The sequence below is a fragment of the Meleagris gallopavo genome, chromosome 22 (genome assembly GCF_905368555.1).
Source record: "Meleagris gallopavo chromosome 22, MGAL_WU_HG_1.1, whole genome shotgun sequence".
In the NCBI taxonomy this organism is placed as follows: Eukaryota; Metazoa; Chordata; class Aves; order Galliformes; family Phasianidae; genus Meleagris; species Meleagris gallopavo.
In genome coordinates, this window is record NC_139425.1 from 8,328,361 (window position 1) to 8,353,598 (window position 25,238).

General features: G+C 44.8%; 2 long non-coding RNA genes across 6 annotated transcripts in view; one reads left to right on the forward strand and one right to left on the reverse strand.

Moving 5' to 3' along the window:
* LOC104914032 (uncharacterized) overlaps nucleotides 1-22,665 on the forward strand; it is a 44,361-nt gene extending 21,696 nt beyond the window's left edge. For 2 of the 4 annotated variants that reach the window (XR_795782.4, XR_014887714.1), the window contains exons 3-5: nucleotides 12,868-13,041; nucleotides 13,659-17,162; nucleotides 20,025-22,665. This is a non-coding gene — a long non-coding RNA (uncharacterized LOC104914032). The remainder of the gene's footprint in view (nucleotides 1-12,867; nucleotides 13,042-13,658; nucleotides 17,163-20,024) is intronic. The other 2 variants (XR_014887716.1, XR_014887715.1) reach the window with 2 other exon arrangements.
* On the reverse strand, nucleotides 14,569-21,438 carry LOC146542967 (uncharacterized). 2 transcript variants are annotated; one of them, XR_014887718.1, is made up of 3 exons: nucleotides 21,299-21,438; nucleotides 18,539-18,620; nucleotides 14,569-18,316 (listed from the first exon to the last, which is right to left on the reverse strand). It is a non-coding gene; the product is annotated as an uncharacterized LOC146542967 (long non-coding RNA). The 2 variants fall into 2 exon arrangements; XR_014887717.1 differs by having other exon boundaries at nucleotides 14,569-18,620.
* Nucleotides 22,666-25,238: the final 2,573 nt, after the last annotated feature.

Genomic DNA, 25,238 nt, shown 5'->3' on the forward strand with positions numbered 1-25,238 from the left:
GCATTGAACAACTGACACTTTCCAAATCTAATCAGCCTGACTGCAAAGCTATAGTCAGTAACTTTGGAAAGGCTTACGATATGTGCCTATCTCCATTGTATAGCATGGGGAGGAGTATAAAGATGTCAATAGAAACTTTAAAAAAGGAAGATTTTAAGGAACAAAAAGAATGTGTTAACTAAGAGTCGGGCAGAGCGCTTCCATCCCAGTGGTGGTGGAAGAGCCAAAGGTTTCCCACTCTCTTCATTTGAAACCTTTGGTTCTTATACTCAGCGTGCAATTTGACATTGGGAATTTTTTATGTGGCATGCTAGGAGGTCCTCAAGCATGAACTAATTGATTCATGACTGGATGAATCCGATGCATCTTTTAAATGGAAAACCGACATCATTCTCCATCAGAGATCCGCTAATAAAGCACATTTACTTGGTTAATCCATTTTTTTTTCCTGCTCTAAGTGCACTGGATAAGGTATAAAAATATCAAATCAATAGGCAAAGAGCATATAAAAACAAGTGAGCAGTGTGATCCACCCTTGGGTGGGCTTCTTGCAGGACCTGAGTTGGATCCCACTCCCAACACTGCACAGAGCAGTGGGGCTGCAGCACACAGCTGTCCCTATGAGCCCCAGGGGACAGCGGGTGCAGAGCCACCTGCTTTGGGGCCTCGTGGCACCACACTGCTCCCTATTTTTAGCAGTAACTGGGTTAAAGGTGTTGGGCTTATCTCGTTCCCTCATTCGTTAGGATTATGATATTTATTATAGCAGAAGGAGCCGAGAAGCAGGAATGCATATGGAAGACAAAGGCATCTTCCAGCTCAGCCCGCACAAATTCCCAATTTTTAATTTTTCCAGGGGAACACAGCAGTATTATTTCAGAGCAAATGCCTGCGCAGCCCCGTCTCTGCAAACACCGCTCGATCAGTGCAACTCTCTGGTGTGAGCTCATTTAACAAGCGGTTGCCTTGCAGGCTGTGGAGAATTGCCTCTTACCTAATAATTCTGCTAATTTGCTTAACTTTCCCAGATTGCAAATGGCCCTGCCCTGAACAAGCAGCTTTCTAAATGAACCCCCAGACAATTTCTTGACAAGAAGGGATCGGAGAGGTGCCTGCTCGGGGAGCTGAAGCTCTCAGCCTTTTTATTTCTGACCTTTGGGCTAGCATTCAGATTTGCTTGTTGGGAAAACTGCATTCCAAGTGTATTTTCTTCAGGGATTTACAATACCCTTCTGCTTGTAATTATTCTCACCTGATGTCTTCCATAAATTAGTTAAAGATGCTTCTATTAGTGAGCTCCTATCCTGTTAATTATCGTGCTGCAGTTCCTTGCTGGTGGCCGCTCTGCAGCACTGGGGCTGTGTCCATGCAAAGCTCCCGGACGAGAAATCAGGAATGTAGTGAGGGTAATACAAACGTCTGAGCAATCCGGGAAAGAAATGAAAACTGCTGTAAAGGTAAATGTCAGACTATTTAAAGACAATGTTGACTATTGATTTTTCGGAGGAGACTACCTCTTCAAAGGATGGCAAGCATTCCTTTGGATCCAGACGAGGTAACTTAGATGGAGGGGAAAGAGAGGGAGGTGAGGGAGTAGGGTGGGCAGAGATTTTCCCTCTCTGCAAAACGAATGCTTTACAAAACCCCTGGGATCAAAGATGTGGGTTGGGCTTTCCACAAAATCCACCTTTCAGCCCATTTAAGCACCATGCCTTTCCCAAGAAGCAAAGGGCAGAGAGGTGCTTGGAAGCACTGATGAATAATAATGAGATGAGTAGCAAAATACTCGTTTCACTGCGGCTTTCCGTTGAAAAATGAAACTTCAGGCACTCTCAGTCACTACTTATGTGGCAAACTCACCAACCTCCCTGATCACATCTACACTTCCTGGCACATCAGCACTGCATGGGACGATGAGCAGAAAGGGGGAAGCAAAGCCACAGTTCTCTCTGTACCTAAAACCCAAAATCTGGGGGAAATTACAGTCAAACTGGCAATTTTGGGTCATCCTTTAGAACTTTGGTTTCATGTGGCTTAAAGGAAATTCAGGCCTGGAATAAAAGCTTAGTCTTTTAAAAAATGAAATGCATATATATATCTATATAAAATACAGGCATAAATATACGAAAACAAATTTATTGGGGATCCTGAGTGACTGTGGGGAAACAGCACGACCATCTCAGGTGACACTGGTGTGACTCTGAGCCTTGGCACATGGAAACCACTCGAATCTGTAGTTAAATCTAAATGAAAAGCCTATTACTCATAAATAAAGGGGGGCTGGGCTGCTGCAGTAGTTTAAAGCGGAATTCTTCATCGGTGTTGGAATTTAAAGATTGTAAAATGCCACTTTGAGGCATTATGCAGTTGTGCAGAAACACTTCTTCTGCAGTGAATTTAGTTCCAAGAACAGATCTGGACCTAAGAGCTATTACCTCTTGGTTTTAAGGTGCAATCTGTCATCCTGCAAGCTTCCTCGCATGAAGAATTTCGGGATTGGGTACTGAAAGGGCATCAGCAAGAGCTGCAAATAGCCTATGGGTGATCCAGGAGCAACTCTGCTCCCAGAAGCAGCTGTTTGGGTGATGCTGGGCAGGCATTGAGGTGGGGACACGGTAGGACAGACCCTCCCTGCACCTTGCCTTCCCCTGTACTGTGTTTTTTTGGGTGCTTGAGTTTAAAGATCATGAGAGAACTTGTTTGGCACTCAACTCAACCTGCAGACAACCCTGAGTCTGTGCAGATCCTAAGAACGGCTGCCTGGGGTAACTTCTGGTTTCGATGCATTATTTCAATGTGGAGGTCTTCAAACAGCTAAATGATAGATGATAGAATTTCCACAAGTGATGTTCATCTGAATTTTATTTTCTGATGTTTTGACTCATTGACTTGATGTCTCTCTATTATGCACACACCTCTGGAGATGTTACTGGCAATGATTATGCGTGGCATTGAGTTAGTGAATAAAACCACTGCAGGAACTGCTTTACAGATCACAGTATCATTTTCTCTATAATTGTCCCACAAACGGTGGAAGTTATATGGAGGGAGCAGCGTTCCCTGACAGACTGCATATTTTTGCAGCACGCATCAGATCTCACTTTGGCTTCTGAGACTTATTTCTGATGGTTCTTGGGGATTTAACTTTAAGACCAATGTTTTTTAGTATCCATATACACTCCACTCTTCATGTCATCCAGCAGCACCAGAGGATGAGCTGTCTCCTTAATATGGATGAGATACCAATTTATCTAAGTTATCACCTCACAATCTCTCATTCATCTCTGCTGTTAACTGCTGCGTTTCTGACATCCATACCTAAACAATCAGCAACTTCTTCTCTTTCAATTGAAACCATAAGTAATTTTTGGCTGGAAGTTCTTGTTGCATGTGTATAACAACTTCTTCATCTCCCAGCTGGAATTCAGTGATCCTGTGACTGAATCAGGCTCTGGACACCTCATTTTAAACCCACAACATCACACAGACCCACTCAGCACACTAAATCAAAAGTCAGGGCATCTTGCCACCATCTGAAGATATATGAACAAATTAACATGTCCCAAGTTCACTGTGAACAGCACTTGCAGATGGCCCAGGCGTTTGGCTGCAAAGTCAGCAAAGCTCTCCCCCTTCCTGATACATTCCCAGAACTGTGAAACTTAGCCCTACTCCTGGTATTCTCTTTATAGAGGGCCCCGGCTGTATTATGTATCAAATAAAGGTCTCATTACTTAGTTCCTGGCTCCTTCGTGCCATTGCTCTCATTAATCATCCTGTTCTTCCAGCCCATGCTGCAAGCCATTGGGACTGCCACAGTGTCCACCCCTGAATTAAAGGCTTCATTCCCTCATCCTCCAAACTGTGGTCTCCACCCTTCTGTGACTCACTGGCATACAGCCCCACATTGCTGGGGGCTCTTGGACGTGATGTCTGGAGTGCAAGTGCAAAGAAGTGGTCTTCCCAGTCTCAGGGTCTTCACCTAGAGGTGAGCAGGGTATTGCAAAGAGCCTTGTGTTGTGCCTGCAGGGAGAGATGCAACATGAGCACAAAATGCCCCAAATCTGTTAATTTCACCCCCAATCTCCTTTCAAAAATTGTTGCCAATTACTGAGGACAACAAACGTACACCACACACTTCTGCCCTGCTTGGTTTCACCCCCTGGACGGGGAGCACCCAAGTGAGCCCCATGCCCTGAATTCCCCCCAGCAGAGCAGCACAGCTGCTTTCCTCTCCTCCTTGCAGCTCTCAGCATAGGTCCCATGGGGTTTGCTACTTTCTGTGGGTAATATTTTTTGCAGAAGCACAAATGACTTGCTTAGAGCCTTGGAATCTAATTCCCTTTGTGCCGAGGCTGAAATGCAAAGAGGCAGAATTGCAGCAGAGAGCAAACTTCTCTCAGCTGCACAATTTTACCAAATCTGTCGGTTTATTCATTTTAATTACCCTTGGAATTCATATTTGTGTATACATATACATGAATTCATGTAATAACATATAATTAATTTAGAGTTTGACATTTCAGAACAGGTAATTAAAAGAGTTTGTTGTTGATTAATCACTTGCAAAATAAATTATTAGCAGTATCACTGTTAGCGTTATGTTTATTACTACAATTTGGAGAAATTAAGGCAGTTCACTTACATTAAATTAAACATGAAGGCACAGATGTAATGTACCCTAGACAATATCTATTTACCCAGAGAACGAATGTGATGTGTGCGTTACAATATATTTGCTAGGTCATACATCTTGGATGGCCTCCGTGTGTCACCACCAGAAACTTAATACCAACACACAGACAATTCCCATTTCTTTCCATAAATAGAAAATTAGGGTATGCCGGACCTCAACCCCTGCTCTGCACTGCAGCTCTGCAGGATCTGTGGATGCTGCAGGATGCTCGGAGCTGCCTGGGGAGGCGGGAGCAGCCTGAGTATAGGAACTAGCAGGGGCATGAGGGACCATGCCAAATGCAAGCCCACAAAGCCTGCATGTGGCAAAGAAAATCAATTTTTTACATCCTCAGCAGACCCCCAGGCCATTGTCATGAACCAGATTATAGCCAAAGTGTGCAGAAACAGAATCAATCTCAGCACTACTCAATGAGGTGCTAAAGGCTTAAGCAGATTGCTTAAGTGTTAAGTTGAATTTGATCTTTAAGCAACTATGCACAATCTCTGCTGGGATGAGGAGAGGTTTTGTCCTGTGATGAAATAAGGAGACCTTGCTTTTGACAACTGTTTTGTCTGGAGGCCGTTCTGATCGAAGTCTGAGAGAGCAAAGGGAGAAGTCAGTGGAGATGAAAAGGATGTTCTCTGGATCTGTCCCTCTGTGGTTTTATAGCTATGGGAAATAATCTATAATTAGGTGTATAAAACAGCTCTCTGATCTCTTCGCTTCTGGCCCAAAAGAGCACAAAATTGATAACTCAATTATCGCTGCTGGAAATACAAATAAATTACAAGCACGTTGTGGGAGGAACTCCAATAAAGGGACACCCACGCAGCACCACGGGCACTGCTCTGCAGCTGTGGGACTGCGATGCTGCTGCTGGGTGAGGCAGTGGGTGCTCTTTGCTTGGGGCTTCTTGGGGCTGAATGTCTCTCTGGATGGTGGCACCCATTGGCAAAAGCATTGGGGCAAAGATGGAACCTTCCCAATTGGACCCAGGAGAAAAGCCAGGGCAAAAGCCTGCTGGAAGAAGGGACGTTGTCCTGACTTCTTGAAAAGGTGATGAGTTCAGCTTGGGAATGGGTGAGAAAAGCAAGGCTGGGTTCAAACAGTTTTCCACAAATGAGAATAATGAGTGACTTATCCTTTTCCTGGCAAATTCCTGGGACTTTCCATTTGGAATTTACAACCAAAGCAGTGTAGAATCTCAGGGATCTTCTTCATGTTCTGCCAAGCCATCCAGCATCTACACCAACCCTTCTCCCCACTGAGGCTTGCTTCTAATGACTCCTGGGCTGAATTAACAGTCTGTGCTTGTGTGACAATGACAATCAGAGCTAATGACCACTCTGTTTGTCTAATCCACATGCTGAGCACTGATTTCAGTCCCTGCCTCACAATCCCTTTGCAAAAGAGTCTTTTTAAGCAATTTAAAATGTGCAGGATGCACTGGGCTGTCCATCCCTGCTCCTTTGATATTCTGCTGCCTGGAAGTGTCCTTGAGCCAACAGGCAGCACCTGTAGCGAGGTGTGCCCTAGGATGATGCAAAGAGCAAGATGAGAAAAGCCTTTGCATTTCATATCCTGTTCGGTTGACCTATTCAGTAATCAGGAAAATTATATTTAAACAATTTGCCCTTTGATGCAATCCAAGCAGCTCTGAAGGGCAAGTGCAGTATCACAGAAAGCTCTGTTTTTATTCTGCAACACACTTTGTGACCCCACGGAGAGTGTGTGACAGTGCAGATCCGTGGTTCACTTAGAAAAGGAAAACAAAAGCACTCAACTGCCCCCAAAACCTTTGTGCCCCTTGCAAAACGTCCCCTAGTTCACACGGAGAGGGAAAACCAGCTGCTGTTCCTCCCATTTGCTCTGCCCATTGGCATGCATTGCTTCACTTCTGGGGAGAAACAAGGCAGCACAATAATATTCACTTTATGGACTTGACTTTTTTATTTAGGCAGCAGCATCACCCGTAAAGAAGCCTGGTGCACGTCATCCTTCCTCCCTGCCCATGGCGTGGGGCAGACAGTAGAGCAATTCTAGCTGAAAGCTTTTAGCTCCTGTAACCGATGATTTATATTTGTGCTATAATAGCCAGATACAGCAATAATAGTAAGGATTTAATTGTTTTAATGAAAGTAGCTTTTTTTTCTGCATTCGAATTGATTTGCTAAGTTTGGATGATGGAATGTAAGAATGGATTTAGCTGCGCTTTCCGTACGCTCTGAACAAAAAGGCACAAGCCATTTCAAAAGAACCAGCCTGACATATTAAAACTCTTAATAAGTAATATCTGCATAACTAAAGGCAATAGGAACAGTCCAACCTGAAGAAAAAAGAGTTTTACAGGAATTAGCGTCTCATTGTCACATTTGTAAAAGGGACACATGCATTTTTCAGATCTTTGCACATTAATGGCTGTATTTGATTCAAAATACAGTCAGTGAACCCTCAGTAAATGGAATTAAATGGTATGTGTCTGATTTGAGGGTGACAATCCGCCAATTGTTTCTTGTTTGAATTACTACCTGCGTGGCTGGGCACAGCAGTAATTGAAACTATAATGTTTCATTCCTCTTTAGCTATAATTTATCTGCAAAGTTCACTCACTGCTATTCTGTTCTCCTTCCTGAAATCTCTCCCTTAACTGTTATCGTGCTGTCGGGGACTGTATCCCTCCTGCACACCCTATGGAGCTTTGGGGAGCACACCCTCACATGGCATCACGGATTTCTCATCAAAATTCAGAGCACACAGTGGCTTTGAGATCATCTTATGGACAAACCAATATATGGCATCACCAAAAATTGAACACTTTGTGTAGCTGGAATTATTGGCTGAATGGAGGAGAAGGCGATGTTGCTCTTTCTTCTATCCATGCCTTGCTTTTCTGTTTTAGTCATCTACTGCATCCTATACAGAAGTGAAGGAGCTGGACTCAGTGATCCTCATGGGTTCCTTCTGACTCAGGATGTTCTGTGATTCTTTGATTCTATGACCTGTGGCTACCACAGTAGGATCAGTGCTCAGCTTCTGCTATAGATAACAGATAGATGGCAAGACGTGTGGAGATGCTCCTGAAAGGCATTCCTGGCACTCACCTTCCAGCCAATCATCAATCCATCCACCAACCTGCACCTGCTGGCACCCTGACAGGGGTCTGTACTTGAAGTGACTGAGCCAAGGAGATGATTGGGGAATAGAGGAGAGCTGGCATCTAAAAGTAGAGGGAGTATGGCAGCCCATGGAGAGAGCCAGGTAGGGATGGAGTGATGTGAAGCACAAGGAGGGCAGTTGCTGAGAGGAACATCACCTGAAGGCATTCCTTCCCTGGGCAATTCCCTGTGTCATGGCTCACCAAGAGGACCCCTGGACCCTGCAGGAATTGGAGAGCAAGAGGAGGAAGCCTTCTCTCCTCCACTCTCCTCCTGTTCCAAACTACATTTCCTCTTTGGAAACTGAGGGTGCCACTTCACTTCCCTCCTGCAACCCTCGATGGGCTCCGAGGCTGCCTCTGATCCAGGTCATGGCACTGTTTTCTCCAAGCAAATCGTTCAGCAATGAAAGTAATCCCTTGGATGGAGATTTCACTCAAACTGAGACCTCTGGGATTGGTCTGTAATGATGCCCCACTCCTCCTGCAAACCTTCTTTACACATAGGCTGTGTGTGAGGGGCTGTGCTTCATGCCTTGGGTCACAGCCATACTGATTTAAGCCAGCCCTTTTCAGACGTACCTATTGAATACTCTTTTTTTGCTCACCTCAAGAGTGCAGGCTGAATAATTGGAGCAAGTGGCTGCATTTCTCATAATAAAAGTGGGATTTGTATGTGGCAGAGGTCAGCGGTGCTGGGAGGGAAAGGTAATGGACATTCCCTTTGGGAAAACTTTAAAAATTTGGACAGTGATTGCTTTGGATTTATTGTCTGATAACAACATGGAAACAAACAAACAGCATGACTAAGTGCAACTAAAGCAGTTCAGTTCTGCTGTGAGACTGATGGCAGAGAGGGGCTGGTCAGAACCTGTCTGTTGTTCTTTCCCACCAACGACGTTAGGGCACTACAACATGAAAAAAAGAATAAAAATAAAGAAGCCAATGGAGTGGCTCCCTTCGATGCTGCAGTGCTGACAGGCTGCAGGTCGCCCTGATGGAATTTGTGTGGCATCCCACACCCCACCGTGGTGAGAGGAGAGCCTGTCTGCTGCCCAGCCCACATGCCTCTGATAAAGAAATACCTGTATATGCGATAGAAATGCATATATATACCCACATTGCTGCAAATCTGGTGTGGATGTGCTAGGTGCACAGCTCGGATTAACCCTTGCCTGGGTCACCCCTGTTCTTGGAACAAAATGTGCGTTAAATTAAAATGTTAAGAGATTAATTTGTAGCAGCTTTTCATCAGCTTCTGCTTAAAGGGCAGCTTTGATATCCTTGCTGTTGGGATATTTCCAAAAGGGAACAAATTGCTGACCCTCATTCCACTCTCCCTCCTCCAGTATTTCTGAGCACGGCACTCGCTGTGTGTATGCAGGAGGGCTGTCAGCACCTGGCAAGACAGCCCTGTGTGCTGGGACACTTTGCTCTGAGCTGGGGTGAAGTAAAGGCTCAGATATTGCTCGTTCATGTTGATTTGTACAAGCAGCCATAAGCCCCCTGCAAAACGATGGAGCATCTCTGCTGCCTCAGTGTCATGTATATCAAATTGATGCGACATTAATAATTAAAAATATATATACTTTTCAAATCTAAAGTACAGGAGAGCATTTCTTCAGCTGCTCCCTTGCCAGAGACAGCATCTCTTCCTTTGCCTGCTCTTGTAGGTGCTGCTGCAGCACTGAGCTGTGCAAGCATTGGGCATCGCCATGCCTTTATCACTCACTTCTGCCCAGACTCTGTCTTTTCCCATTAGGGAAACTTTTCCCATTAGGTGACTGTGCAGTCACCTCCTCTCGCTGTACCTCCATCTCCAAACTGCAATTGGGTTTCTTGGGGTTTAATGGGAGCACAGCGACTCTGGTGCATTTAAATAGCTGATTTCTCCACGCCTGATTCAGGTCTTGCCTCCAGTGATATCAGCCTGGCTGCTGCTGGGGGAGCACGGTATTCAGTGAAGGAGAAAAGCACTCAGGCACATCTGTGGGGCAGGGCTGGCAGGTTTGGATCCCACCATCCCCATGGCGATGTCCCAGGGCCCTGCTGCTGCCCTTCTCATTTTGACACACACCCCAAGCTCTGGGCAGTGCTAGCACTGCCAGTCAACACTCAGGCAGTTGTGGCCAGCCCAACTCACCACTCAACTGAGATTCCAAGGGGCTGCTACCACACTGTGCCTGTGCCTCCTGTGTATTTTGCTTCCCCTGAAGCCCCTGTGCCACCCCACACACAACCCTCCCGACCCAAGGCCATGCCCCGCAGTGGCCGTGCTCTGCCCACCACCCGCACACATCACTCCTGACCCCGCATTGCAGGGATAATTCCTGCTGTCACGTCTGACATTTAGCCATCCAGTGAGTCTTGCCAGGAAATTGCCATCATTTCAGTTCGACTCCCAGTTCCCATTCTGATTTATATTTTTGTTTTTATCCAATTTTTCTGACTTGTTTTGGTAGGGTGGACAAAATGTTCTCTCTCAAGACAGATGACAGTTTGCCGATAAGAGGAGCAACTTATCACGAGCAGCTCCAATTCTTTCTCAAATGCTTAGTCTGTTGGAACAGCTTTAAAGCCTAATGCGATATTGTAGGTTAGCCCCAAATCTGCTTCCCCCCCTGTATTTCATACTTTATGGCTCTGAGCATTGCTCCTTCTAAAACAAAACATTTCAATCTTCTCTACACCATCTACAATTTTCTTTCTTCTTTTCCCTCTCCGTTAATTTCACTTTTTAAAACTTATTTTAGGATGGCAAGTAAAATAAACAGTGTGGATGGGTGACCTCTTGGAAGCTCAGTGTCCTTGAGGCTAACTTTAGAAATCATTTGTCACAGGCACAGAAATGTGCACTGCAATCAGAATTAGCTGCCAGAATTTTTTTTTTTTTCCAGACAATTATATTGTAATTTGAGTGGCATTCTTGACAATAGTTCAGGTTCTCCAGCCATACCCAACAAACTGTGCACTGCAAAAAAAAAAGTTCTGTCCTATTCTGGTTTAAAAATCCTTTTATTTCAGTATTTTTTGGAAATAAATTAAATGAGTTGTAGAAGAGAGGCAAGGAAACCAAAGAGCTTTGAGCTCTGGAGATGAGCCCAGTAGGCTAAGAGATTATTATATGATGGGGTTTAGTCCAGCGAAATGGACACTCTACCAGAACTGGGTGAATACTGTGCAATTAGTCATCTGGGCCAGAAAAACTCAGGTTATTTCATGCCCTCAAATAGTACTCAATTTCTGTGCATACAATTTTGGGGCAAAGCATCAGTATTTATGATATTCGCTAAGAGGAGCAGAAGAAGCCGTGACCTGAAATGAAGGATCTCAAGCTGCAAGTCTCAGTCCCATGGGGGTCAGCCCTCCTGGATTTTTGTTCCAAAATCCTTCAAGGTCTGAAGACAACTGCAGCCAGCACAGTGCCTCTCTTATACACACTTATTACTTGGAAACAGGGATGTGGTGTCTTGCAAGGGCACAATCCGCCCAATTATCATCTTTCCTCTGCCTTATTTCATCTTTAAATTATAATTTAATGCATCCTGTGAATTTAGATCCCAGTTCAACAAGGTGCTCAGTCTTTAAACACTGAGGGCTCTCCTGAAGTGCCTCAACATTAAGCCCCATCCCACGGGACAGATACTAATTACCTCTCACAGCTTCCATGAAAGATGCAGCATTTTACCTCTGATTCAGAGCATGTCCATAAATATCAGCCCGGCTCACAACCAGGTGATGGTTCTGTGATCTAAATCACAGAGCTGGCCGGGGCTCACCCATGGTTCATCTCTATACAGGAGGGAGCTGGACAAAAATCTCAGCAGGGCAGGAGGTCCAGAGAACATTATCACATGGTGCCAACAGGAAGGAAAAATATCCCATCAAGATGCTCAGGATAATCCCATCTCCTCTGGATTCCTAGGGAAGTTCATAGAGAGCTCCTGAGTCCATCGATAAATTTGGAAAACCTAGGAGGATTTCCAACCCTTCAAAGTTTTTCCAGCATTTTGTTTGCCTTTTATTATCCCAAATAGATTTTTTTTTTTTTTAATGGCACTGCTCCCTTAGAGAAAGCCATCCTGTACAACACCCTGAAAAGCCCTTTGTGAACCAGGTGGGCTGTGTGCTGGAAGAAAAGACATCTCCCCACCTTTACAACCCCACAGCAGGTGCTCACCTGAGGGCTCCTTAGTGAAAAGTGGTGAAGTTATCAAACACCAACCAAGTGTGGTGGCTTCAGTGCATGATCCCAAAGGTCCCAGCTCCCAGCCATGCTGCCTTAGTGGTAAGTGTGATGGGCTCTTGGTCAGATCTCGGGGAGATGACACCTGGAGGAAAGGGAAAGGTGCTGGGAGTGGGCATACATGGGAAGTCCCTGAGGAAATGCGGGATGATACGAAGTGACAAAGCTCCAGTGCCTCTTCCAGCACAACAATCCATCTCCAAGGCAGCACCGCCAGCCCCATCCCATAAAGTGCTGGCGGATCGTAGGGGCGAAATGGCGATTTCACCCACTAATTATAAAAATGCCAGCCAAAAAACCTGCACGGGATGATTTCTTGCATTAAACAAATTTTATAGCGGAGAAGACTTTTAGCGGCGCTATTTGCAGCCCTGGCCTTTCGCCAGCTCGCTGTCATTAAATCCGCCGATCTTAAGTATCAGCTGCACTTATTCGAAGGGGCTATAAATAAAATGCTGGAGCCCATTAAAGGAGCCTGCTTCCCCTGGCTGTTTGTCACGCCTGCGGACAGACGGACACTGGGAGTATTTGGGGGAACTTCCCAGTGCTGCAGGGCTGAGCACGGACTTTCCCATGCACATGGTTTTGCAAAACCCAGCTTCATCTGCTGGTGCAGCCCCTGTGAAAAATGCCCAGCAGCACTAATGTGTGCCTAATGACCCATGGCCCAGAAATGACTAAGATACAGGAATTAAATTTACAGTCAACCTCTCTCTTTTTTTTTTCTCTCTTTTTTTTTTTTTCTTTTTTCCTTTTTTTCTTTTTTTTTCCTCCTTGAAACCTTGGAAGCAAAGTTCCTCATCACAGAACTCCATGAAAATGCTTCTCAGCCCCCAGGCAGAGCGGGTGCCTGTGTTCAGCATGGAGGGATGCGGCTGTCACTGTGCCAGGTGTGACGTGGGGCTGCACCAGATCGATGGCACAGACGCGGGAGAACTCACTAGTCATGCCAGGTTTATTTTGGTAAGTGCAAACTAATGAAATTTAGAGGTTTTAATAAAAAGAATAGCAGCTATCCTTTAGAAACAGAACGCAAAAGCGAGACGTGCCAATCACATTTCAGAAATGAGAGGGTTGGGCTGTTTCCCAGAAGACTCCATGAGTTTTTGGCCACGGTTTGCCTCAGTGATGCCTCTTGCTCTTCACCAGGGACCGAGGCTGTGAGCACTGCTCCACTTCTGTGCCCATTTGTCCTGCATGTGCACAGGGAAAAAGCATTGCACGGGGCTGCAGTGATGCTCACCATGCACTGAGCTGCTACCAGGGACCGTTTATCCCTTTCCCATCATCTGAGTGCTGAGCTGAGATGGGAATTCATTTGTCGTGTTCTGAATTATAAAAGGTGGCAAAGAAATGGTTGTAAAGGCAGCGAAAGGGAAGGAGATGTAACTGCAAGCCCAGAGCAGAGGCATCCCAGCAAATGAAGGTGAGGACCCAGGAGGAGTGCTGTTCACAGGAAAAGACAACCTTGAACATCTCCTAACAGGAAGGATGCATAATTTAGAGCAACCTGGAGGCATTTTGTAGCGTGTTTATTTTACAGCCTTATGCTTCCTTCTCTTGTACTTCTTCACTTGCAGATATGCACCTAAATGTTTTGTTGGATGAAAGGAGACGCAGGGGGCTATTTTGAAGAGGGGGTGATGGGCACATCCCACCACTGAGCCCAGTGAGGGCTAGACCTGCAGAACTGCTTTGCTCTGACTTCGCTCTGAAGCAGCTCTTCTCTGCCCATTCTGCATTAAAATGCATCAGATATAAATAAAATCACCCAGACAGGAGAGTTCTTAAAACCATCCAAAGTCTCTGTTCCGCCCTTGGAGGCAAACAGTTCAGGACCTGCAAGAGCAAGGATGGTTGGATTTTCTGAGGGATATTTTTGTGTGTTTTGTTGTTGTTGTTCACAAAAGCAGGAGATGAGCAGGTGAAAGGAAACCTTCAAACCTCAAACCACAGTGAAGCTGTAAGCCTGCAGGCTAGCTTGTGCAGGTGCCCTAAGCACAGGTCTGCCTCTCTGTTGGCTTTGCCCTCAAATCTCTGGGGTTTGCAAAATCCCAGAAAATCCTCCAAAGACGTGAAAGCAAGAAAGCACAATCCAAATGGTTTTTCCTTGTGGCTCTGGGTGCCTGGGGAGCAGTTGCAGTAGGGCAGAGCTAGGGAATTGGCTGCCAGAAGAATTTGGGAGATCAGATACTGTTGCACAATGGGGTTTTGAGTCATTCTACATCCATGATGACCCCAAAATCATAGAATCGTGGAGTTTGGAAGAGGTCACTAAGATCATCTAGTCCAACCATCAGCTCATCACCACCAAAACTTGTCGGTGCTGCGATCAGCAGAGGTTTTCCCTTCTGCTGTGGTGCTCCTGAGGGCTCTTTGGGCTGTAACTTTTCTGTTGGGAGGGATGCTTGGACTGGGTTGGTGAAACAGGCACTGGAAAGCAATGAGGAAACAGAATTCATTCCACACCCGTCCCCGTCTCTGGCTCAAGGAAGAAAATGATGAGGGGAGAGCTAATGAACACACGAAAGGATGCAAGAAGAACTTTAATTGCCTGTACGGCAGCGCAGGAGGGCTGAGCCATAAAAAAGAGTGGGAACGACTAATTTATGAGTACAAATTCTATCTGGAGAGCATGACTTAAACTTGGGGAGAAAATCCATGTGCCTGGAATATTAAAATCAATAGCTGGAACCTATCTGCAAAAAAAAAAAAAAAAAAAAAAAAAACCCAACAAAAACAACAAAAAACTGAGTGGGCAAAGGAGGTGTAGGAGGGACAATCAATACAAGAAGGGACATCGCTGCCATCCAAGTCACTAGGAGCTCAAGAGAAAATGACCTCAAGTACAAGTCAGAGTGAATGGATGACACTGCTCAAATCTCACCAGAAACCAGAAATATTTAAGAAAAATTCCTACATGGTCCTGAAAAACCTGAACTGGAATGACGTGAGTTGGAGGGCTTGTGTTGCCAATTTTGGGAATTTATAAGTGTTGTTGTTAACCAAAATCAGGAGGATTCTCTGCAGGATGGTCTTGACAAATCGCAGCTCTAAAAACCACTTACAGCCAACATAGAGGGGATGCCATTTCCATCTCATGTGCAGGGCTTAGATAGAACAAAGCCTGAGCCGATAGCAGACACTTTTCAACACTGTAAGCCAGGTCACTTGGAGCATTTTGAAGAGAAAATGTGTGTGATATCTGGCAACTCGTTGTTTAAAAGCACTCTGGCTTTTAGGGCATCTAGTGAAATCTCAGAGCTCAGAGAGAGAAGGTTATTCTGGTTAAAGCAGTGACTCGGAGGGGAGGAAAGGGAGGGCTACATTCACACAAAGGGAAAATGTGTTAACCAACAGCAAGCAGAAGGCAGGCAGGTGAGACCTCTGCTAGCAGAGCCGAGAGCAGCAGGGATGTGGTTTTTAGATATCAGTGGCTGAGTGCAGTTGTCTAGACAGAATAGTGGACGATAAAAAGGAAATACATAAAAGGCAGACACTAAATATTTAATTCCTCTAATTTCGGGGGAAAGGCTAAGTAAATTAGCAATGTCATAGAACTATGAGAAATACCTCCAGCCTCCAACTCGTGCCCCAAACTCCAAGAGTGCAGCACACCCGAGTGCTGCTGACTTTGTGCCAGCGCAGGAACGTCGCTCGTAATTATAAATCTGATTATCTGATGTTGATTTTGTGAGAAATAATGGAAGAGCTGATAAGGGACTTGATTAATAACAATTTAAAGAGAATAATTAATTACAATCAACACGAGTTAATGGAAAATATATCTTATTAAATGAAATTGATATAATTTTTCAAGAATGTGATTATAGATTTGATTGATTTAGTACATTTCATCAACACTGTTACGTTTGACTTCTGCAAGGCATTTGACTTAATGTTGTCTCATTTATTAGGAAGCTAAAACAATGTAAAATCAACACGGCACGCACTAAACGGATGAAAGCCCCACTGATATGTTTAAATGTACGGCTGCATGCAGACACTCATCACAAGTGGCTGTGTTTCAGTTCATCACTTTTAGCAAAAGGGTAGAAAATCAAAACTAATTACAATCAAAGTTTGCTGATGAGTTCGATTTGGATCATGATGGGGCTGGGGATCAGTCTCCTCCTGAGCCAGATAGAAGCAAAAACCATCCAGTTCAACACACACGCATACAAATCCACACTTGGGAACTGGAATTTCATGGCATCTGGGGGGAGGAGAGATCCTGTAGCACTGGAAGCTCGAACAAATAGCAGAGTGGAATACTTCTGGTGTAACATCTGCTGGGACCCTGCAGCTATTTCTGGTGCCTGCAACCGAAGAAGGATGTTGATGAATGGGAGAGGGCTCCAAGGAGGCACACAAGAATGGCTGAAGCGTTGCAAGACATGCCTTATAGTGACAGATTCAAGGACCGCAATGCGCTTAGCTTAACAAAGAGGAGGTTAAGGGATGGTTTAATGACAATCCAGATGTGCTCAGACAGACAGAAATGGAAAGCTCTTCAATCGAGCAGACAGAGCGATAAAAAGAGCCAGTGACTGCAAGCTGACACTGCGAAATTCAGTGGACAGGAGCTGGGACAAGTGCACTTCTTAAATGGGCAGAATTAACATCAGGACAACTTCCCAACAAGTAGTTTCACCATCTTTCACCATTTCAAATTCATAGAGGATTTATTTTTGTTTTGTATTTTGTATATCTCAGATCCACCAAAGATCACTCTCTAAATGAACGCTCAGAGACCCACAAGGCATGAGCAGGATTCTCCTTCCTTGATTTCTTAATGGCCTTAATTATGAGTATTTAAGACATCATCCCTGAGCACTAAGTGAGACGGCTCCTTCCTTTTGGATTGTGATGAATCTCAGTGGTGACTCTCACAGACACCTCAGCTTTGCAGAGGAATGGCTCTGTGGTTCAGGAGCTGCTGGAATTTCTCCTTTCATGGAAATTCCTCACAAAAGCCTTTGGTGCAGACACCTCTTGGGCATCTCCAGAACTACCTGTTGGCTTCTCCTGGGGCTGGTTTGCAAGACCTGATGACATCTTACAGTGCAGCTGGGAACAAACAGGTATATTTTATTAATACTATTATTATTAATGTAATATTAATTTGGGCACTAAGACATTATTTCTGGATTTTCAGGCTCTGAAAATAGCATGAGGGCAGAATTTTCCTTCCAAAGAAATGTGATGGGTGAAAGAGGTCAAATAAGAACTGATATCTAAAAGCAAGAAAATAAAAATTGTTTTATAACCAGCTTATATAAAAGGGACTTTATCTTCTCATAATGTCTTTACCTTTAAAAGCAGGAGTTACCTTATATAAAGGATATAAAAGAGATATAATTTGTTATCTTAACCAGTAATGAGATCAGCAAAGATTTTAAGCTCCTCCACAGCCTACTCACTGTTTCACTGTAGTTCATTAATACCTAAACCCATCCCACTGTACGTATCAGGCCTCAACTCTGCAGCTTGGAGGCTCTGCCTCATCCCAATGCTGACATCACGGAGCAAATGTGCAAGAGTCCTCTGCTCCAAGCACCACTGAATCCAGCTCTGTGTTGGCCAGCCAACACAACCGCCACTGATTTCAGGTTTGGGTCCAGAAACTGTGCATATGCTTTTGAACTGGACAACAACTCAGCGTTTATATTTTATCTGAAGAAGCCTGAACCAGCAGAAATGGTTTTAAAGCTAGGGCAACATCATTACCATACAGATAAACATTACTTTAATGTGGTTCACCATAACAACAGACCATTTATTAAAACACTTCACCATTTAATTTATCCAGCGTTTTATATTGAAGAGTATTTTCATTAGGATTCCACTGCAAAACTAGAGGAGGCATTAAATCATTTAATATACTGACAGCTCACTTAATTTATTTAAGCAGGGGACTCTAATTTAAAAAAGCAGACCTTATACAGTGCCCTATCTTTTCAGTCCTGGCATGCAAGGTCCTATTAATTTCAGGGTAGGGTGTTACATTAAATCAACTTGAGATCCCACCGTGTGCTTTCCTTTGGTCAGCAGCCCTCTATATTGCTGCACTGCCAGAGCTGCCTGCAGGAACTTCTCTTGCTGCACACCAGCCTTGCTCCATGCCTCTTGCTGCTGCTAATGCCTGTGAGCATCTCACCTTCTGCATCCCATGGTTGAGGGATCAGCAGGGAAGCAGGAAGCCCTGAGATTCTTGGTGAAGTCTTCCATTTAACTCCTGTTAATTGGGATTTAGAAATGCCTCTTGGCTTTGGAGCACTTGGTGAAGCCTGGGAGAATCACTGCAACTTACTCCTATCTCAGTTTGCACTGAATTACAAGCAACGTGCAATTATCACAGAGTCATGCAATGTTTTGAGTTGGAAGGGATAAGTCCACATGGCAAACTACTGTTGTTCCCACATTTGTCATAAGAAACAGAGGAGAAGAATATTATTACCTGTGCCAAAACTCTGAGTGACTCTGAGGTCTCTGATAGCTGCTGGTTTCACTGCTGTCCAAGACTGGTATTGAAGCAGACCCTTGGAAACAACAGCAGATTGTCAATAGCATGTGGGACGTTATTAATAAACACTAGGGAGCTTGATATGATCTGGCAAAAGCAGCACAATGAAAACAGGTACCAAAAGAAGGATGGAGAGAAAGGGAAGTGATCTGAACAGGGTGTTTAATGACTCACCAGGCTGTGAAGCGCCATGGAGAGCAAGGATGGAATAGAAAACATTTTAATGAATTCAGCATGCACACCCTTTGAAGGCTCAGCTCCCCATTCCCCAGCAATATTTGACCCACCCGAAGATACTGATCACACCGAAAATAATAACCAGTAAGTAATAATAATAGTAATAATAGGAAGAGCAAGACCCTCATCTCCAATTCATATTTATAATCCAGCAAATATCTCACCTAAATCCGGAAGATTTATGGGTTTGCATCTATAATTAATATCCCTCCTTAAACAAGAAAGGGTATATTTTCATAAAAATAAATCTGGTGCTCTAGACTGGATTTGGAAAACTAATATTTAAATCCCCAGCAAGAGATGGTTATTGATCGCATATATGTGTCTACAACAGAGACACGCCATGCACATATAGAGAGCAAGAAAATTGCATATTTATGTTTAGAATAAATAGATAGAGTTTCTATTTAAATGCAATAGATGAAACTTAAGCAGGAAAAAGGAGGAAGATGGGCAGCTCCAAACTGCCCGTTTCCCAAAGATTCAATTTGCATTAGGCCTGCTGCTAACAGCAGGGCTGCAGTGGGCGCCAAGACGCATAAAGGACCTCGAGACAAAGCAATCGATCTTGTTTTAGCTTTATGAGCAAAATAAACAGTTGGGCTGATATAACAGCAGAAGGGTCAAGCAGAGCCAGGACTAATGAAGTGACTCACAGGAGCTCAAAATTAAAACAGCCTTTCTGTTCTCCATCCTCCCTTGTGAGGAACCTGCATCTCCCCTAAACCCACAGGTGAGTAACAGCAGAGTACCTGCTGAACTTGGAGCTTGCTCGATGCCTCAGCATGCCCTGAGCAATGGGAAAGGCCTGGCCAAGGCAAGCTCTGCCTCAGCTCAACAGAACCTTGCAGGCAGCTGTATAAGTTGCACCATGGAAGGGTCAGACTGGATATTATGAAAAATTTCTTCTCAGAAAGATTAGTGATTAGTGGCACAGCTGCCCAGGGAGGTGGTGGGGTCACTGTCCATGGAGGTGTTCTGGTACATGGAGATGTGGCACAGAGGGACGTGGGCAGTGGGCACAGCAGGGTGGGCTGGGGTTGGACTTGGGGATATCAGAGGTCTCATCCAACCTTAATGGTGCTATGACTCATGATTCTAGGACTTAGGGGTCACCTCACTTCCTGCACAGTATTTACATCCAAATTTCATTTTTTTTTTTCCATTCTTTTTACCTCCTCAGGTTTCTTTTCACTTCCCAGGGCTGCAGCTAGCAGAATGGGAATGTGCCAGGTGAGCAGTTGAAGCACAACTAGAAAAGAATAGCTCCTCTGGTGCAAGCATGGATTTAGATGAAAAATACTGAGTTACTGGAAATCTAAATGTAGGCACTGTTTCAAGGTCAGGAGATTGAGCGTCACCTCACTCAGTGGCGCACTTTCCAAGAGGTAAAGCACTTCTGCTGTCCTGGATCCAAAGCAAAGTTAAGAGCAGAGCCCAGACACTTGTATTTATGTTGTTCTAAGCTGTATAATGACCTTATTTCACAGAGATTTTAATTATTCATGGTTAAATACTATGCATCCAAAAAAAATCCCTTATGCAGGCAGTTGTTGAAGGAGTTGGTGAGGGACTCACAGCATGGGAGTGGGCACAGAGGGACCTTCTTTCTTCCAAATGATAGGCTCTGAGAAATGCTATGACACCGCCAGAAGGAAGGAGAAAAATGCCATAGAGGATGTGGGTGCCTTGCCCCTGCTCTAACCTGCAGCCATGAGATGTGGAATATATCCAGGATCACATCTCTGGAAGGTTAAATGCAGACAACACATGGGCTCGGAAAGCTGCAGGCAGCATGGGGTATTAGCCAAGGCACAGCTTTGCTGCAACCTCGTTTTCATGATTTAACATTACGGCTGTAAATAATTGATACTAATGTAAGTGAGATAAGAGACAGACTGTCTGTGGGCCAAGAGGAAGTGGATCCTGGTGACATCCACCCAAAAATGTGCTTGCAGATTTGGCTGAAGTGAAAGCTCTGAAAAGCCAAACGCCCAATCTGAGAGGCAGGGAAGGGAAGAGAGATAGGAAAGGCAAGCTAGATCAGCTCATAGGACTCCCATTTTTCTAACTAATGCTCCCTGTATTAATTCCTTAACAAGAGAACATCAGCATCACCTATCGCTGGTTAGTTTGCCAAAGATTGTTCTTGCGCTTGTCCTTAAGACATGTTCATGCATTGTCGGAGGTTGTGAACCTGCGTGGGTATGGGCATGGTTTAAAGAACCAGCATTTTGTAAGAAGGCACAAGGGCATCCCTCCTCATCAGGGACACGAGAACCCTAGAGTGCTCGATACACTTTATGCCTTTGGCTTTGGTCATTTACAAATCAGCTGAGCACCGGGTAGGAGATATCCAGCATCTCAGTCTTTGGAACTGGAGATGGATAATTACCCATTTGGTTCAGTGAGGACAGATATGAGCCAGGCAATGGATTCAGCACTATGGAAACCCACCTGAGCGTGGGGTGAATGGGCCATGATGGGGCTGAAGTTGGAGATATCCCTGCTGGGAGCCTCCCGGGGACGTTGAACTGCAGTGGGCTCTAAATCCCAGTGTTGATGCTGCTCTTGGCATTTCCCATCCCCTGAGCAGCCAGCATGATGTCACGCTGGCTTTGATCCTGCCTGGAACATAGAAAAAGAGATAACACCATCTAAAAAAAAAAAAAATGGAAAATGGTGTTGAGCCATCCTTAAAGCTCTCTGCTAAACTTTCTGCTGCATCACCACCTTCACACAACCCCTGTGTTTCTCCCTAGCTCAAGGACCTTCCCTTACCCTCAGTGTAAGGTAAGCGTGCCTAATGGCTTTAAATTGCAGGAGGATGCCACATAGGATTGCAAGAAATCTGCAGAGCCGATTCCTTCATTGTGAATGATTTCCTTGTAGAGGCAGCGGGTCACTCTTAGGGCAGGTAGGTTTGTCGTACGCGCGTCCCAAAGGCCATGACTACACATTACTCTGGTGCACAGATATGCAGAGCTCTGACGTTGTGTTTTTTTTTTTTTTCTAAATACCTCTTAGCCAAGTGATTTGAGCCAGAAAGCTGGAGGAAAATTGCCATTTGGAAAATGCATAGAAAGAGCAGCATTCACTCATGAGTGACACAGCTGGAGACAGCTAGCGAGACTTTCTCATCTCTAACATGATTTTATGATTCAGTGAATAATGCATATTAGCATAATACTAACTAAAAAAATCCATACTCATCATTTACTATTAATTAGTTATCAACATTATCCTATTATTAATTATTAACATTTACACTATCTATCAGCCCCCAGCTGACTGATAGCTTAAAATCTTGCATAAAGATTGTTACAACAATGCTACGTTGCATCCCATAACATACTTTGCAGTCAGCTTGTCATATCCCCATCTATAAAGCTTTTTACTAATGCACTTTACAACAGATCTTATAGTACACGGATGAGGAATGTGGCTGCACCCAGCAATAATTCCATTAATTATGAATAAAGCATTTACAAATGACATCCTTATTTAAAAACGGTGATGAACTCATTTTGTTTTAACATGGAAGTGCTGTGTTATTTGTAATTCTGTAAAAAGCAGTGCTGGCAGCATGGGATAGGGAGAGGGGCCCAGAGCTCATCTTTACATCATAAAGGGAAAAAAAAAAAAACAACAAAAAGAACAGAAAGAAATTATTGACAAACAACAAAACTTTAGCATAAAGCTGACCAAACTCCAACCTGATGGTTGGAAGGGATGTTTTAAGGTGCTGTGAAGAGCTAGAAGGCATTATTCAGTGACCTTGCATTGTGATTGTGTCAATAAAACTCTCTCCGCATTACCAGCAAGGCTGTTTCCATGCTTTCTCTCACTTGTGATGTTTTCAGCTGGCTGGCAGCTCCCCAACACTCGTTAGCTGCATAGGGTTTGTCTTTGCAGCATCTCGGTACTGTTTGGTCCTAAAGGCTTCCTGAGATGGCAGAATATTTATTGCATCCCATATTTCAGCGGGGATACTTACGTCAAGAGGCTATAAATACGTTACTCTTCCGAGTTTACATAAGGGATACAAAGTGAGTAGCCAAGTTTACAGTTCGGGCTCTGTTAGCGTGGGGTCTGTTCTTCCTCATATCCATCTCTGTTATTTGAAATCATTTGCCAGATTAATGCTGGGAGAGATTTTTGACTCACTGAGCGCAGCAGTCGGGTTCAGGTTATTCCATGTACTACAGAAGCCAGGTTCATTTAGGCTTGCATCCTTTTTGGTATTAAAGCCATGAATATTGATGCTGGCTGTAGCTTTAAAGTGAGAGCCATGATCCAAGAGCTCCTTATCCCAAGGTTCACACATCTAAATGTGTGCTCAGTAGGGACGCCAAAACCCTGAGAACCCTTTGCACGCTCTCTTTCAGTGCCTCTTTCTGATGCTCACAAGTGACCCTTACACGGTACAACATATCACACCTGCAGAGACCTTTCCCCAGATTCCCAAGCCCAATAAATGATAAAAACAGAATATATGGTGGTTATAGTCAGCAATTCTAAAGGGCCCTTCTGCAGCACCCCTCCCAGCCCAAGGAAGAGCAGGAAACAACAAACACAGGTCTGCTAGTGTCAGATCTGGATGTTGGTGGCCCTGCCTGTGGCAGGGGGTTGGAACTTGATGATCCTTGGCGGTCCCTTCCAACCCAAGCCATTCTATGATTCCTGATGCTTCTTCAAACCACGAGCATGTTGGTGTTCAACCGTAGGAGTTATTTATTGAGGCTTTGGCTGTTTGCAGCAGTGGCTGGGGAGAAGTTCTGCAGTTATCAAAATCCTATTTCCTGCACTACCACAAATAAAACAGCAGCCCCCCTCCGAAAAGCCGAGCGCAACATTTACATTTTAATCTCCCGACACACTTTGGTTTCTGACAAACAGGGTTTTTCAGTGCATGTGTTACAGTGGGGATGCAGGAGAAGGCATCACAGCCCAGGAGGGATTGTGGGTGGCTTTGTGAGCGAAGGATGCGACCCTCCAGGCAGGAAAGCAATATTACCACAAAAACCAGTGGTGCACAGGCATCCGGCACTGCATGATGCCATGCATGTGTAAAACAGGGCTGGGCTGGAAAAGTAGGCAGCCCTGTGCTGCTACCCATCCTGCAGTCACCCCTGGCACTCTCATCTCACTGCCTGCTTGGATCCCTGCCTGTAGGACAATTGGTGCAGAGCGGAGATGCTCTCTGCACCCCAGCTCCTCGGTTTGCTGTCTGGTGATGAGAGCATCTCCTTCCCTGCTTAATGCTGGAGCTGAAATCCTGCGCTGCCTCCATAGAACTGCTGCAGCAGGATATGAATTATGGATGCAATGAAAAATCCCAGCGCAGTGCACAGAGGGAATATGCAAAGTGCAAAGCAATCACCTCTGCGTGATGCACGAGCATTGCCACACGCTGCCATTGGATGCCCAAAAACTGTACCCCAGCACGACCTGCACCTCCCTCATCCCAAAGGCACTGGGATGCCCTCCTCCTGAGCACTCCAGGGCTGAAAATGAGGACATCTATCATGTGAAAAACATCTCTTTACATATTGTGGAGGCACTCAGGGCACTGGATGGGGCCTCACTGCATTCACAGGTATCCAGGGGACAGGTGTCTGCTCTCCATGGGCAAGGGCTTGCCCTTGGGAGCTCTGGCAGAACTTTGCCTGGAGCCAAGGAGCACGCATATGTTGTCTGCATCCTCCTGTCAGAGCCCATTGCTGCTGGAATGGAGAAGTGTGGGACAGTGCTCCACCGACTGACTTTAGGGGCTGTAGTGTGTGGAAGCTCTCCTCATAACTTCTCTTTCAGAAGGCTTTTCCTTTTTATTTCTTTTAATTTTCAAATGCTCCAATTCCTCCCCTTGAAGCACAGCTCGTTGCCTCCGTACACCATCTCATAGAACGCTGCAGAAACGTTGCCACTTTTCAGAGCCATTTCTGAGCATGCAATATCAACATCTGTGCTAAAAGCAAGCCAAAATTTTTCCCTGAAGCGATATTTTGCTTGGCATTATTGTTCCTTTTTCTTTTTAATGGTTTGCTTGTCATGGGGACTCCTCAGCTTCTTGTACTCAGGAAATGCAGAATGCTGCGCCATTCCCTGCTGCAAGCAGGAGCCAGCAGTGAGCACAGCATGCAGCTCCCATCCATCCCACGGTGCCAGAAAGTTGGGGAAATGCCTTGGGTCATTTAGGGCCCCAATTAATTGCAACAACCCTCTATGAATGGCACTGTTAACTCTTGTTCCTCGTGTTAAAAAAGTTACGAGTATTACTTAGCGGCCACTAAAATTATACAGCACTGCAGCACCGCGTTTGCTGCTGTGTGCTCACCCTCTTTAAATGCCACAACCAGGCATGGGGTAGATGGGAGGCACATGAGCATCCCTGAAA